The 13390-nt window shown below is 37.6% G+C and overlaps 1 pseudogene; it reads left to right on the top strand.

The window, feature by feature from the left end:
• Positions 1 to 628: 628 nt before the first annotated feature.
• Positions 629 to 11892, top strand: LOC114371445 (annotated as a pseudogene).
• Positions 11893 to 13390: the final 1498 nt, after the last annotated feature.

Genomic DNA, 13390 nt, shown 5'->3' with positions numbered 1-13390 from the left:
TGACGTAATTAGCTTTCCAATGTGCATATAAATAAATGTGAGTGAAACAACATAAATTTTTATGTTAAATACTTCAAATATGTATAGGTAGTTTGTGATAGCAGAATATTTAGGATGTGATTCGGTGTAAATTTTGACACAATGCCTTGAGCACGAGAATGTGTGTTCTTTTCAAAGATGTATATATATATGTGTGGTAACTAGAATGTGTTGAATGTCCTTGTATGTTGACATAAATAGTAGGATATTTTACACATACGTATGTTCATAAATGTGCTACATTAATGTGTGCATGAGTTTGTTCTAAATCGGAAAGATTAGCATATCATTTTTGTGTTAAAATAAGCATTATCCTGTAGACTAACTTTCCAAATGTTTGTCTTCATAGGAAATGGCCCCGAGGAAGCTTGTCTCAAAGAGATCTAGGAAGGACGCCGCGGCCGCAGGGACTAGTGCCGCTCCCGAGTTCGATAGCCATCGTTTCAGGAGCGCTGAGCACCAGCAGCATTTCAAAGCCATCAAGGGATGGTCCTTCCACCGAGAGAGACGCGTCCAGCTCAGGGACGACGAGTACACAGATTTTCAGGAGGAGATAGCTCGCCGGCGTTGGATGTTGCTGGTCACGCCCATGGTCAAGTTTGATCCGGATATAGTTCTCGAGTTTTACGCCAATGCTTGGCCTACAGAGGAGGGCGTACGGGACCTCCGGTCATGGGTAAGGGGCCAGTGGATTCCTTTCGATGCAGACGCCCTCAATCAGTTCCTGGGATATCCGCTAGTATTGGAGGAGGGCTAGGAGTGCGAATACGGTCAGAGGAGGAACCAGGCCGATGGATTTGATGAGGAGGCCATCGCTCAGCTGCTATGCATACCAGGTCAAGATTTTGCCTAGACTGCTGTCGGGAGACGGGTGCGAATCATGCGCACCAACATGACTACCTTGACCCAGACATGGATGACGTTGTTGCTCAGCAACATCCTGCCCAGCGATCATAATTCCGACCTCCCTCTGCCGAAGTGTCAGCTGGTGTATGCCACCTGACATGGATGAACATTCATGTGGCTCAACTGATCGCTGATGCCATTTATTTATTTGTAGGTATGCCACCTACCAGGCACCCTCTAGACCCAGATAAGTCTAACAGGGCCTTGGGTTTTTCGACATTGATCACGGGTCTCTGCCAGTTGTTCGGGGTTCCTGTCACACCTAGTAAGGTGATTCGACTGCCGATCACCCGGGCTTTCATAGAGAAGTATTACACGCCCAGACAGGCACAGGGTGGCGACCCGTAGGCCCCAGACGCACTGCCGCCACCTCCTCAGGCTGACCCAGCTGGGTCATTTGACACGGAGCGGTATTTACGGCATTTGGTTTGCCAGCAGGCGGCCAACCACAGGGCGCACGTGCAGACCCATGACTGCCTCTACCAGCTCAGCCTTAGCCTGCAGAGCCAGGGTTTCCCTCCTTTTCCATGCCCTACTCCTGATCAGTTCAGGGCAGAGGTCGCATGGCCCGGGGATTGGCCTGAGGCCCAGGCAGGGGAGGCACCCGCATGGACGAGGAGATGATCGATTTGCTCGATTTCTTGGGAGGGAGCGAAGCCACATGATCGGGAGGTCCCTAGATCCATATTCTCTTTTTATGTTTCCTTTTTTATCTGTTACGTATCATTTTGTTTTTTGTATAAACTGAGGGACTAATGTTTGTTTCGTTTTGATTGACTCTTGTTTTGTGCATACATGTCATTTAAACTGTTACGTTAGTGCTTACTTCGTTGTTGTCAATAGTGTTTGTTTAAATTCCGGAACCGTGTAGAGTTTTTCATTTAGGAACGTCGTCCTAAAAATAAAATGAACCAAAAATCCTGATAAAAAGAAAGAAGCATTGTGAACAAATGTCGTGTCTATGTATATAAAGAAAAGAAAATAGTTTTTTATATATGTAAAAGAAAATAGAAGGATTGTGTGTGTTTAAATAATGTGTGAAAAGAAATTTTTGTGTATATGAACGACAAGTGTATGTAAAGAATTTTTTGTATAAACTACGGGTGTGTGTTGGAAAAAATGAAAAAAGGAGATCTTTGAACATAAATAGGGTTTGTATATAGACCGTGTTGACATAAAGAGAAAGGGTTTTAATGCGTGTGTGCACAGAAAAAAGTTCGTTATGTATAGGAATGTAGGTGTACAAAGGAAAGTTGTTCTCATAGAGGGCAATGGATGTATAGTTTTTTGTGAATATAAAAAAAAGAGAAAAGAAAAAAACAAAAAGGAAAAAGAAAGAAAGACCTCGAAGGTCGGCATGTTATGGTTAGGAAGCATAAATCATTCGTAGAGAGCAAACATATCTTCTGGAAACAAGGGACTGACGCTAAGAGTTTATTTTCCTGAATAACCGAGATAAGAATGGATGGATTCATTGAACTGATGAAAGGACATAATTTGGAAACGTTGGGTCTGTTTGTGTAAATTCCCAACTGTAGTATCACAATGCCATAAACGGGATGCTTGAGTGCCCACTTGGCTATGGCCATGACTAATTTTGCACATTGTTTCCAAATCATCATTGTTGCGCGTGCCTTGTGGAATAATATGGAAGTTCGGCCCGAGACTGACACCTTGACACACGAATTTGTTTTGCCCTAGATATCAAGATCGGGCTCCCACAATAAAAGACCCCATTGAGACACAACCTTAGAATATTTTGAACCTTGGCCTATAAAAAGAATCCTCATCTTTTCCCCTGAAGCAAAGGACAGCGGAATCTCCTCAAGGGAGAGCAAATAGATTGCTAAAACCCGATCTCCCAAAGAGAGAAATGGAGAGGGAGGAATGAAAAGAAAGAAAAGGAAGAAATGAAAAGAAGGAAAATAAAAAATGAAAAGAAAGGAAAAGAAGAATTCCCGATCAAAAGATCGGAAGAAAGTAAAAAGGAAAGATCGGAGGAAAACAGAGTAATTCCCGATCAATGAAAGAAAGAGAACAGAAAATCTTCAGACCAGATAAATTTTCGGCAAGGTAAGTGACTGCCGGCAAAGGAAAACCCATTTTTTGGTGGTTCTTCCTTTCGGATTGCCATTCAAAGTCATTCTCGACTGGCGATATCCCGCCCCACATAAACAAATAGGAAAAGACCGAAACACCCAGCTTCCTCTTCGAAAACACTACCCTCGAGAAAATCCTGTTGATCCGTGATCGCCCGTGTGATCTTTGATTCGATAGGAAATCGTGTGCAAAATAAAGTCATGGTGCAGTTATGGTTTGGGGTTAGGGTAAAACACTTGCCTGTGTGTGTTTGTATACACTATGAGTGATTTATTCCCAGTTTCAGCTTAACCCGATGTTTCCCCTGAATGTTCATTTAAAAGCTAAATGTTGACGTCCTGCCCTTCATTTACGGTTACAAGGAAGATTACCCTTGGCATGGGTATATTGCTTCTCTAAGATATGGTGCTCTCGCGAATGATTTATTTTTCTTTGCAAAAAGCATGTTTGCCTTTTTAGGTGGAAAAAAACCCGATAGACCATTCGGTCTTGCCAACAAATTTTATTCGGAGCCCCATGAATTGATTGTCATTCATGCATCCTCCACAAATGAGTCTGGAGCCCCGCGAATTGATTACCTAGCGCTGTTCGCCAATTCTCCATTCTCCACTTTTATTCGGAGCCCCATGAATTGATTGTCATTCATGCATCCTCCACCAACGAGTCTGGAGCCCCGCGAATTGATTGCCTAGCGTTGTTCGCCTATCCTCCATTCTCCACTTTTATTCGGAGCCCCATGAATTGATTTTCATTCATGCATCCTCCACCATCGAGTCTAGAGCCCCGCGAATTGATTTCCTAGCGCTGTTCGCTTATCCTCCACCCTCGAAATCTTGTTCGGAGACCCATGAATTGATTTCCTAGCGCTATTCATGCGTCCTCCACCATCAGGTGCGGAGCCTCCGGTGATTGGGAAATGTGGTTTTTGTTATTTTCCCGATCGTTTCCTTCGCCAAACATGTGTATATATGTATATTATGTTATTGGTGTTTTTGTTGTTTGTGTTTTGTTTTGTGTTGTGCAGAAAAAAAAAAGAAGGAGAGACGGGAGTCATCATAGACTAATCACGGAAAGGGCAAAGACGGACGAAATCAGTGTTTTATCTTTGCTTTCCTCTTATCTCCGATAAAAGGTAAGTAAAGAGGGGCAACTGTCATACCCAAATTTCGTCCGAGGACTATTGTTTGATGGCCTGCAACCTTTGATTGACTGCTTCGAAGTACTTGGCACCTTTTGTTGCACAATATGTGAAGTCCCGAGACGCGCCGGAAATCAAAAGGAAGCGTGGTTACGCCATCCGTGAAATTCTGTAATTTGACGGAAACCAACAGGAAGTATTGTTACGCAATCCGTGAGTTTCCGTAACTTTTTCGAAAGCTAAAATACATGATCCGTAAGGATCCGTAACCTTACGGAAAGAAAATAAGTGTCGTTATGAAATTCGTAAAGTTCCATAACGTTACGGAAAAAGAATCACCAAAAAAGTATAGGGGTGTATTTAGTAAAAAAAGGGTGTAAATAGCAACCAGGCCCACTTGGGCCATCCAAATTATTCCTCCAGAAGGCGGTTGCTTCTGGAGGAAGCAACCTGGCTCGCCTGGGTGAGCTAAGTGGCAAGCTCCTCCCCTATTTTGCTATAAATAGGGGGAGGAATGAAGAAGGAAGGGGTTCAGCCTTCTTGGCACTTCGTATTCTCTTGAAATTGCTGAGGAAAATTGTTTCCGTGAAGAAAATCCAAGCCGAGGCGCTTCCGTAACATTTGCGTAACGTTTCCGTGGGTAATTACGTGAAGATTTTCAACCGTTCTTCGACATTCATCGTTCGTTCTTCGTTTTTCTTCGGTCTTCAACCGGTAACTACCCCAAACCGAGCTTTTCAATTCATTCTATGTACCCGTGGTGGTCCCCATTTGTTTCGTGTACTTTTATTTCTCGTTTCATTTACTTTTCGTACCCTCTTTTGTCGTGCTTCCGTCATTTATTTAAGTCATTTCTCACCTAATCAAAAAATAAAATAAATTTCCACCGATCATTTGATTTGTAATATCCGTTAATTTCTGTTAAAATGAAATCCGACCGTTCGGTCGTGCTGTAACCACGTTGGAAATAAAAAAAGAGGTAAAATAATAATATAATAATCAAAAAATACATTTTAGTAAAATAAAGCAAAAAAAATCAATCGGACGTTTCTCTTTGGGATTTCTCTTTCTTAATTGAATTGACTAATAACTAAAGTGAAACTAAGGCTAAAATCAACCCGCAAAGTCAAGCTCATCCACAAAAAATCATTAAAAAAGGATTTGAAAATTTATTATCTCAATTTTTCTTACCAAGTAAATGGATCATTTTTAAGGTCCAACGCCTTAAGATGATCACCTTCCAAGTAAAAAGAATCGCTTGATTCACCCTTAAAGAAGAACTACGTAGGTCTGATTTCCTCTTCGATGGAGGGTACGTAGGAGCAAGAGCCCCGCTTTTGTCGACCTCAAAAAATAAAAAGAAATAAAAGTTAAGGTAACACAATTTCCACAATTCTAAAAAATAAGGCTGTTGTCCTTTGAGACAAACGTGAGAGGTGCTAATACCTTCCTCAAACGCAAATACAACTCCCAAACTTGGAATTTTCTTTTTGACCGGTTTCCTTCGGTTTTTCCGACGTTTTCCACAAATAACTGTTGGTGGCGACTCCACGCATCTTTCCTCCCTTGGAAAGCGCACCCGTGACCCTCGCCTCGCTCGCCCGCAAACGGGCATGTTGCGACAAAAACATTAGACCTACGCTTCTTCTATATTACACTAATTCCTCAAACCCTATGTTGGAAGAACCAGCACAAGGACAAGGACAAGCGTGAATTATAATAGAAGCAGAGGAAATAAGGGGGGACACAGAGGATGGGATTTTTGTGCTTTTGTGGAAACTTAAGATACCACCTAAGGCAGCGGTATTTACATGGCGGCTTATCAAAGACCGCTTACAAATGAAGATGAATCTAAGAGGGAGACAAGTAGAGATAAGTGACCCAATGTGCCCGTTATGCAACAATTCGGAGGAGGTTGCAGCACACCTTTTCTTCAATTGCAGTAAGGTCCTCCCCTTGTGGTGGGAGTCACTCTCATGGGTTAATTCAGTGGGTGCTTTCCCGAAAGAACAAAAAGATCATTTCATGCAGCACAGCAGAAGGAATGCTACACGAACAAAAGATATAAGATGGAGCTATTGGTGGATAGCCCTCACAAGGACCATATGGCAACATAGAAATAAGGTGGTCTTTGATAACCAAACTTTTAATGCAAGCAAGCTGATGGATGAAGCGCTTCTTCTAGTCTAGTCCTGGCTTAAAGCTATGGAGAAAGATTTCGATACACATTTTAATCAGTGGTCTTCCAATTTGACAGATGCCTTTGTGTAAGAAAGGGAGGGTACATGCTGAGACCTCTTCCAAGAATTGAATGGATCATACGTCTTGATCCTATATGTCACAAAGGGTCATTTTAGAAGACCACGAAAATAACATGTTATGAAACCCCTTAAAATCGCATGTCAGCTATTTCCATTAGTAATTGTATGATATTGCGACAAAAGGACATAATAAAGATCATAGTAGAGGGCTCAAAAGAACAATTACATGCCATGAATAAAAAGGAAAAACGCATACATGTTTTCAGGCATCATACATGCTTGTCATATGTGGAATTTCAAAAACATTTTTAAAACTATTATAATAAATATCAATTACTAGAAAAAATAAACAAACCTGCAAATAATTAAAGGAGTTCTTCCCAATGTGATTCTTTGGTGCCTGATTCAGCCAGAAAAATAATAAAACTTTAGTCAATCAACCACATCTATGACAAAAATTTGCCTAATATGTACAAAATAATTTGTGCCAATCAACTTCATATTATAAAAAAATAAATTGCAAGGCATTTACTAAAGAAAGTAGTGAAGACAGAGTTCCAAGACTATTCAACCCCAGCTTAGATAATCTGTCGTAGACTACCCTAGTATGAATAGTTTTTTCCTAGAATTTTGGTTCCCAAATATCTCCAATTTCCACTTTTAATATATTCCTTGGTAAAATATTCAGCAACTGCTCCAAAATAGCATGGGACTAGTGGCTTTGGAAATGGAAATAGTGACTCCAAATATTTTGTTTTTGAAAAATCAGAAAGACCAAATAAAGAGAGAAAGGTTGTGGAAGAATGCAACTGACAGAACAAGTATGACTAAAAGGAAAATTATCAAATATCCTGCAGCTTGGAAAGAGAAGCAAAAGAGATTCAAAGAAGCTACAGAATACGACATAACTGTTCAATATCCTCTACAAAATCAAGAGTCCACTAAAAGAAACTGACAACAGCAACATTCAAACCCCCTATTTTATCCCCACCCATAACAAAAAAAAAAAAAAAACTCCACCCAAGTAAATTGAAATAAGCTCATAACTGAGAAATGCAAACATAAGCAAGAGGAAAATCATGAATAATCCATCATATACAATCCACTTTCTTGCTTTATTTATTTTGACAGAAAGAAAATATTCATTTTTATAAAAGCAAAAGGCAGTTCTTCCAACAAAACCTATGGATCCTCAATGGCAATAACACTTGGTTGTCCTATGTTTAAAAACCCTGAGAAATGACAATGGGAAAAGTTTAATAACCTATAGGGGATAAATTATACAGCATAACTGAAAATAACATTATTTCACAACCAACAATTTCATTTATTCATCTAGTACGCCTGTCTTGTAAAATTTTGCTTGTCATTCCAGTTAATGTCATGCTGTATTTGAATATATAATTGGATTTTAAGTTTTTTTGTCTTAATCACATGTATCTTCCACTTGAGACAATCTTTAATTTCCAACTTAGATGACCATTATTGACAGTAAAACTCTCCCTTCAAGTATTTAAGACAACTATGTACTAGGATTCGAACAAAGTAATTGGATTTTAAGTTAAAGCAATATGTTTGACAATGTTTGCATTGTTGGATAAAATATTGAATTTTACTACTAACAAAACATAAATGATACATCACTTCAAAATTAGTTTTAACCAAGATTGATTTCAAAAAAACCATTTTATCCAAATCATTTTAAAACTTTTATTAATAAACATACAAACACGAGCAAGAATTTAATAACACTTTTCATATATTAAAGAAATTGGAATATTAGTGAAAATAACAGAGAGTAACAAGATGTTACTCCTACAAGACCTGATGCTTTTGGTCTTTCCGCATTATTTTTAGTAGTGGAAAGTGGAAACTATATGATCTTAAGGTATATATGCCCTAAAGATCTCATAAGAATCCTTGTTAAGAAGGATCAAAGATCTGAAAGTGCTAATATCCTGCCAAGTTTAGTTGATTGCAGAGTTTTAAGAGTTGTTGTAATACTTTATTTTATATTGTTTTATCTTAATTTTAGGCACATGTAATTTTTGGTTTTAGATTTAAGATAACTATCTTAATCTTTCAAAAAAATTCCGATGACCCCAGTTATTGAACTTGTTTTGCTGTCTTTTTTGTTCTCTTTTATTTCTTACTTATCATGCAGCTGGTATATTACCTAGTTTCCTTGGTTCTTTTATTAGTCTTCTCAAGAGGAGGCTATAAAACAGAAGGATGTCCTGGCTACAGAAGTTTCCTCTCTTAGAGGAGAGTTGCAACAAGTAAGAGATGAGCAAGACTGACAATTATCTCAAGTACAAACTTTAAGTTCTGAATTAGAGAAAGTTAAAGAATCTAGGAAGCACTCCTCCACTGAATTGGACAGCTTGACCTTAAAAGCCAATGATCTGGAGGTAGGTTTGTATACCCTATTTATTTTAATTAAATATCACACCATTCTGTTATTGTGGAGTTATGAGAGGATGAGCTTTCTTCCTCCAGGAAAAATGTTCTTTGAAAGATAATCAGATAAAGGCATTGGAAGAGCAACTAGCAACTACAGAGAAGAAACTGCAGGTAATCAAGAATTTTTTTTAATAGTTGTATACTACTAGGTATAGAACCATTTGATATATTTGTTAGATAAAGAATGTGAAATTTTACCTAATTGCTTAATTCTTTAGTTGGTCCTTGACATATACATTATGATGATTATTTATCTTATTCATAGATTTTGTTCCTTGTTAGGTGTCTAATATATCTGCATACGAGACAAGGACAGAGTACAAAGGACAACAAAAATTTGTGAATGAGTAGCAAAGACGCTTAGCAGATGCAGAATATAAACTTATAGAAGAGGAGAGGCTGAGGAAAAAATTACATAATACAATTTTGGTAATTCCCTGAACCAAAACGTTGATAATAATAATTGACACCTTAATAATCTTCATATTAACAGGAGTTAAAAGGGAACATTCGTGTATTCTGTCGAGTGAGGCCTTTATTAGCTGATGAAAGTTGTAGCACAGAAGGCAAGATTTTCAGTTATCCAACATCAATGGAAACTTCTGGATGAGCCATTGACCTAGCCCAAAATGGTATATCTGTTGTGATGATGTATTTTAAACAATTCTTATTTCATTTTCCTTGAATTAGATGGGGCTGTAAAAATATCAACTCATGTTGCTCTTGTTTTGTTCTTAGGCCAAAAACATTCTTTTACATTTGATAAAGTTTTTACACCAGAGGCGTCACAAGAAGAAGTTTTTGTAGATATTTCACAGCTTGTACCAAGTGCTCTTGATGGTTACAAGGTAATTTCAAAGTTCTTCTGTCATCTCTAAAGCACTATTCATTTAAAATCGTATATACATATGGATCAACCATTTAATGCACTATTACTAGTCAATTTTGGAAAAGCAGAATTCTAAAACCCTTTATTTTCTGTACTCACTTTCATGTTGTATTGTATTTTTGCCCTTCTTTACCCTATTATTCTTTGGTTCTGACATATCAGTGTTGTGAGACAAATGTCTATCTGTTAGATTTGGTGTTGGATGTTGCCTTTCTAGCATGAATGTTTGTAAATCAATATATATACTATATACATTGATGTCTAATAATATGGTGATGTTTTTTCTTTTCCAGGTTTGCATCTTTGCCTGTGGTCAGACAGGGTCAGGGAAAACCTATACAATGATGGGAAGGCCTGGACATCTAGAGGAGAAGGGCTTGATACCTCGCTCATTAGAGCAAATATTTCAAACAAAACAGTCTCAACAACCTCAAGGCTGGAAATATGAAATGTAGGTAACAGAGTATTTTTCTTCTTAATTTTTCACCATTGCAATGTGTATAAAATTTTAAATATGACACAGAATTGCTGATAAGGTTTTCCTTGCAAAATTTACAGGTGTCAATGTTGGAAATATACAATGAAAGGATCCGTGATCTGATATCTACAACAACACGCATGGAAAATGGTACTCCTGGAAAACAATATACAATCAAACATGACGCAAATGGAAATACACAAGTTTCTGATCTCAAAGTAGTGGATGTTCATAGTGCTAAAGAGGTTGCATTTCTTTTAAATCAACTTGCAAATAGCAGGTAACTAATTTCTAGTGTTTATTCTATTGTCTTGTAAGGTGTAACAAACTATTACATCTTTTAGCTATATATGAAGGTGATGCTATGCTGTCCTAATTAAGGAGATAATAAATTTTACACTCTTCACAATTTTTCAAGTTGGACACAGAGGAAAATCGCATGCACTAATATAAGATGTCGTTGCCCATTCTCTATGGCTTTCTTTCCCTATTCCAAATTTCCAATAGTTTTTTTGGTCTAGATTAAAGTTATCATTCACTAAGACAATCTTATTGGAATCTAATAAAATGAGTACAAAACCAAATTTCCAATAGCTAACAAGCCACAGTTAACAATGACAGAATCAACATCCAGAATTCTGGATCTATGTTGACACATCTATCATAAAAATACAATATCTATTTAAAATTAAAAATATATGAAGATTGGTTTTATTATTAGGAATTGCATACCATAATTTTAATATTATGCAGGCGCTGAAGAACAAAATAACATTATTTCTATGAGTTGACAATTTGAACTAAACACAGGTATGAAATATGAGAATACGAAAAAGTCTGAAGAGAGCCCATACAATAACAACCTGGAACCAATAGAAACAGATGCAAAACTGTATTTCAGATTCAGAAGATACGCACCTTTTTGTACTTAGTTTCTATGAGTGACCTTTTCGTACTTAGTTCCAAATAGCAGCCTGCAGTTGATAGATGTATACTATAGTAACTTGTTTCACACAATTTATTTTTTTCAAAGGATGGTTATAACAATACATTCTTCCCGAGCAGAGTTTCCCCACGATAAGTGTGAACAACACTAGTACAGTAACATGAACAATGAGTGGAATGGGATTGCAGCATGTTCGGAAATCACTTTCTCAATATCAGCGTCTTAGAGCATGTTTGGAAATCAAATGGGATACCAATTGGGAAAGAGGGTTTGTAGTTTATGTAAAGGTACAACCACAAACAATTCAAATACTAACAATTAAACACAAAAGGGCACGATTTTCACTTATTTTGCTTCAAATCCTTTTTGCATATTGAACGATGACATTGTCAGGGCAAGTGAACAAGTCGATAATCAGATATTCAAGCATTACCAAAGAACAACTCAAAAACCCTTAATACTATAACATATTGAACCATTACCAAAACAGAACTCAAAAACTTCGACATCCTTACCTTCAGGAACACTCGAAAGGTGGCAACGCCACTCAAAAAGGCACGACTTCGGCTACGTGGCGGTGGTGGGAGCAGCAGGTCCACTTCGGCTTCAAGTACTTCACGGCGGGAAACAAAACGTCAGGGTGGTAGCGGGATGGAGTTCACGGCGGGATGAAGTAGTTCAAGCAATAGCGGGGGCGCTAGGTTTTTGGAGGGTACGAGAGAGGGTGTTTACCGCGAGACTATATAAACTACAAAATTTACGATGGTGTTTAATGACATCGACTTTGTATGTGACTATTTCTAGGACGGTGTACCTACAAGCACCGTCTTTGATGACTTCCATCAAAACTTTAACGACGGGGTTATAGACAAATGTCGTTGTACAACAAACGCGCCACATAAAAACTTATATAATTACGTAAATGCCACCGTGTTGACAACTACGACAGGTTCTTCAACACTGACGTAGAATGTGCATCGTCAAATCATATTTTTCTAGTAGTGTTGGTTCCTTTATTTTTTCATTGACACTTTTCCCTTCTTTTAAATGGGTGTCATTTTGAAGTGGCAAACTTTGCTTTATCTACTTGTGTGTAGGAATTATTTTAATAACATAGATGCATGTCTTAGCCCCATTTGCAGAACTGTTTGGATAGGGATTCAAACATTAAGAAGAAAGAAATAATCTTTAAAGGATCTTCAAAATTAATAACGGAGAACTCTCTACTCTGCCCTTGTACAGTTTAGTCGGTGCTATATTTTTGTTTTCCTGATTTTTTTTCTATGTAGTTCTAGACTTCTAGTGATATCTTTTGCCATTATTTTTATTTTAGAATTCTTTTTCTTTATGTTTTTCCTTTTGTCAAATGCATGACCATTAGTATCTACCCATTGGATATGTTATTTGTAGTGGTGTAGCTCTTCTCATTCATCAGTATCTACCCAATGAACATTGGCTCAACTTCTTTATGAATCTACAATGCTACCTGGAATTCAGCCTGACTGGCTTGCTAGACTATCACAATGATAAATCAAAAGTTCAATCACAAATAGGTTTTGAGAGCAGCATGTGCATGCACACTTGTGCATGATAAAAAGTAATTTGATAAAGTAAACAACAACAAAATGATATACAGTTAAATGTCTCCTTTTTTCATGGGGCAATAGAAAGTTAACCTGTATTGCCAGCAGTCTAATCAAATGAAACCAATTAGGACTCATTTTTTATGCACTTCATACAACAAGAAGGCACTTGTCAGATCAAACCACAATCATATGCCATGTACTCATACTTTTCCAAGATTAACATTTGATTTATAAATGATCAATGTTTACATAATATCAGAACTTCCAAAGCTCAATTTCAAAGCCATCCATAACTTCTCTATTTCTCTTACATACACACCTCTCTCTAAAAATTCTTTAGTGCAATTATTTGTTCTTAAATTCATTAGAAGAGATTTTCTATTGACATCATCGAATAGGCACACATCAAATTGACATTTCATCAAGCAATAATGGACAACAAAGGTGATTTCAGATTCAAGCATTAAATCCTAATTCCAACAAGTTCATGTGATTTATACACAAGAATGAGAGTCAAATAGAAAAGAGGAACAAAAAACTGATATAACAATCATGATTACCTAAACGGAAAAGAAAAAATGATC

Source organism: Glycine soja, chromosome 10 (assembly GCF_004193775.1).
Source record: "Glycine soja cultivar W05 chromosome 10, ASM419377v2, whole genome shotgun sequence".
Lineage (NCBI taxonomy): Eukaryota > Viridiplantae > Streptophyta > Magnoliopsida > Fabales > Fabaceae > Glycine > Glycine soja.
This window is presented reverse-complemented; position numbering and strand designations above follow the sequence as displayed.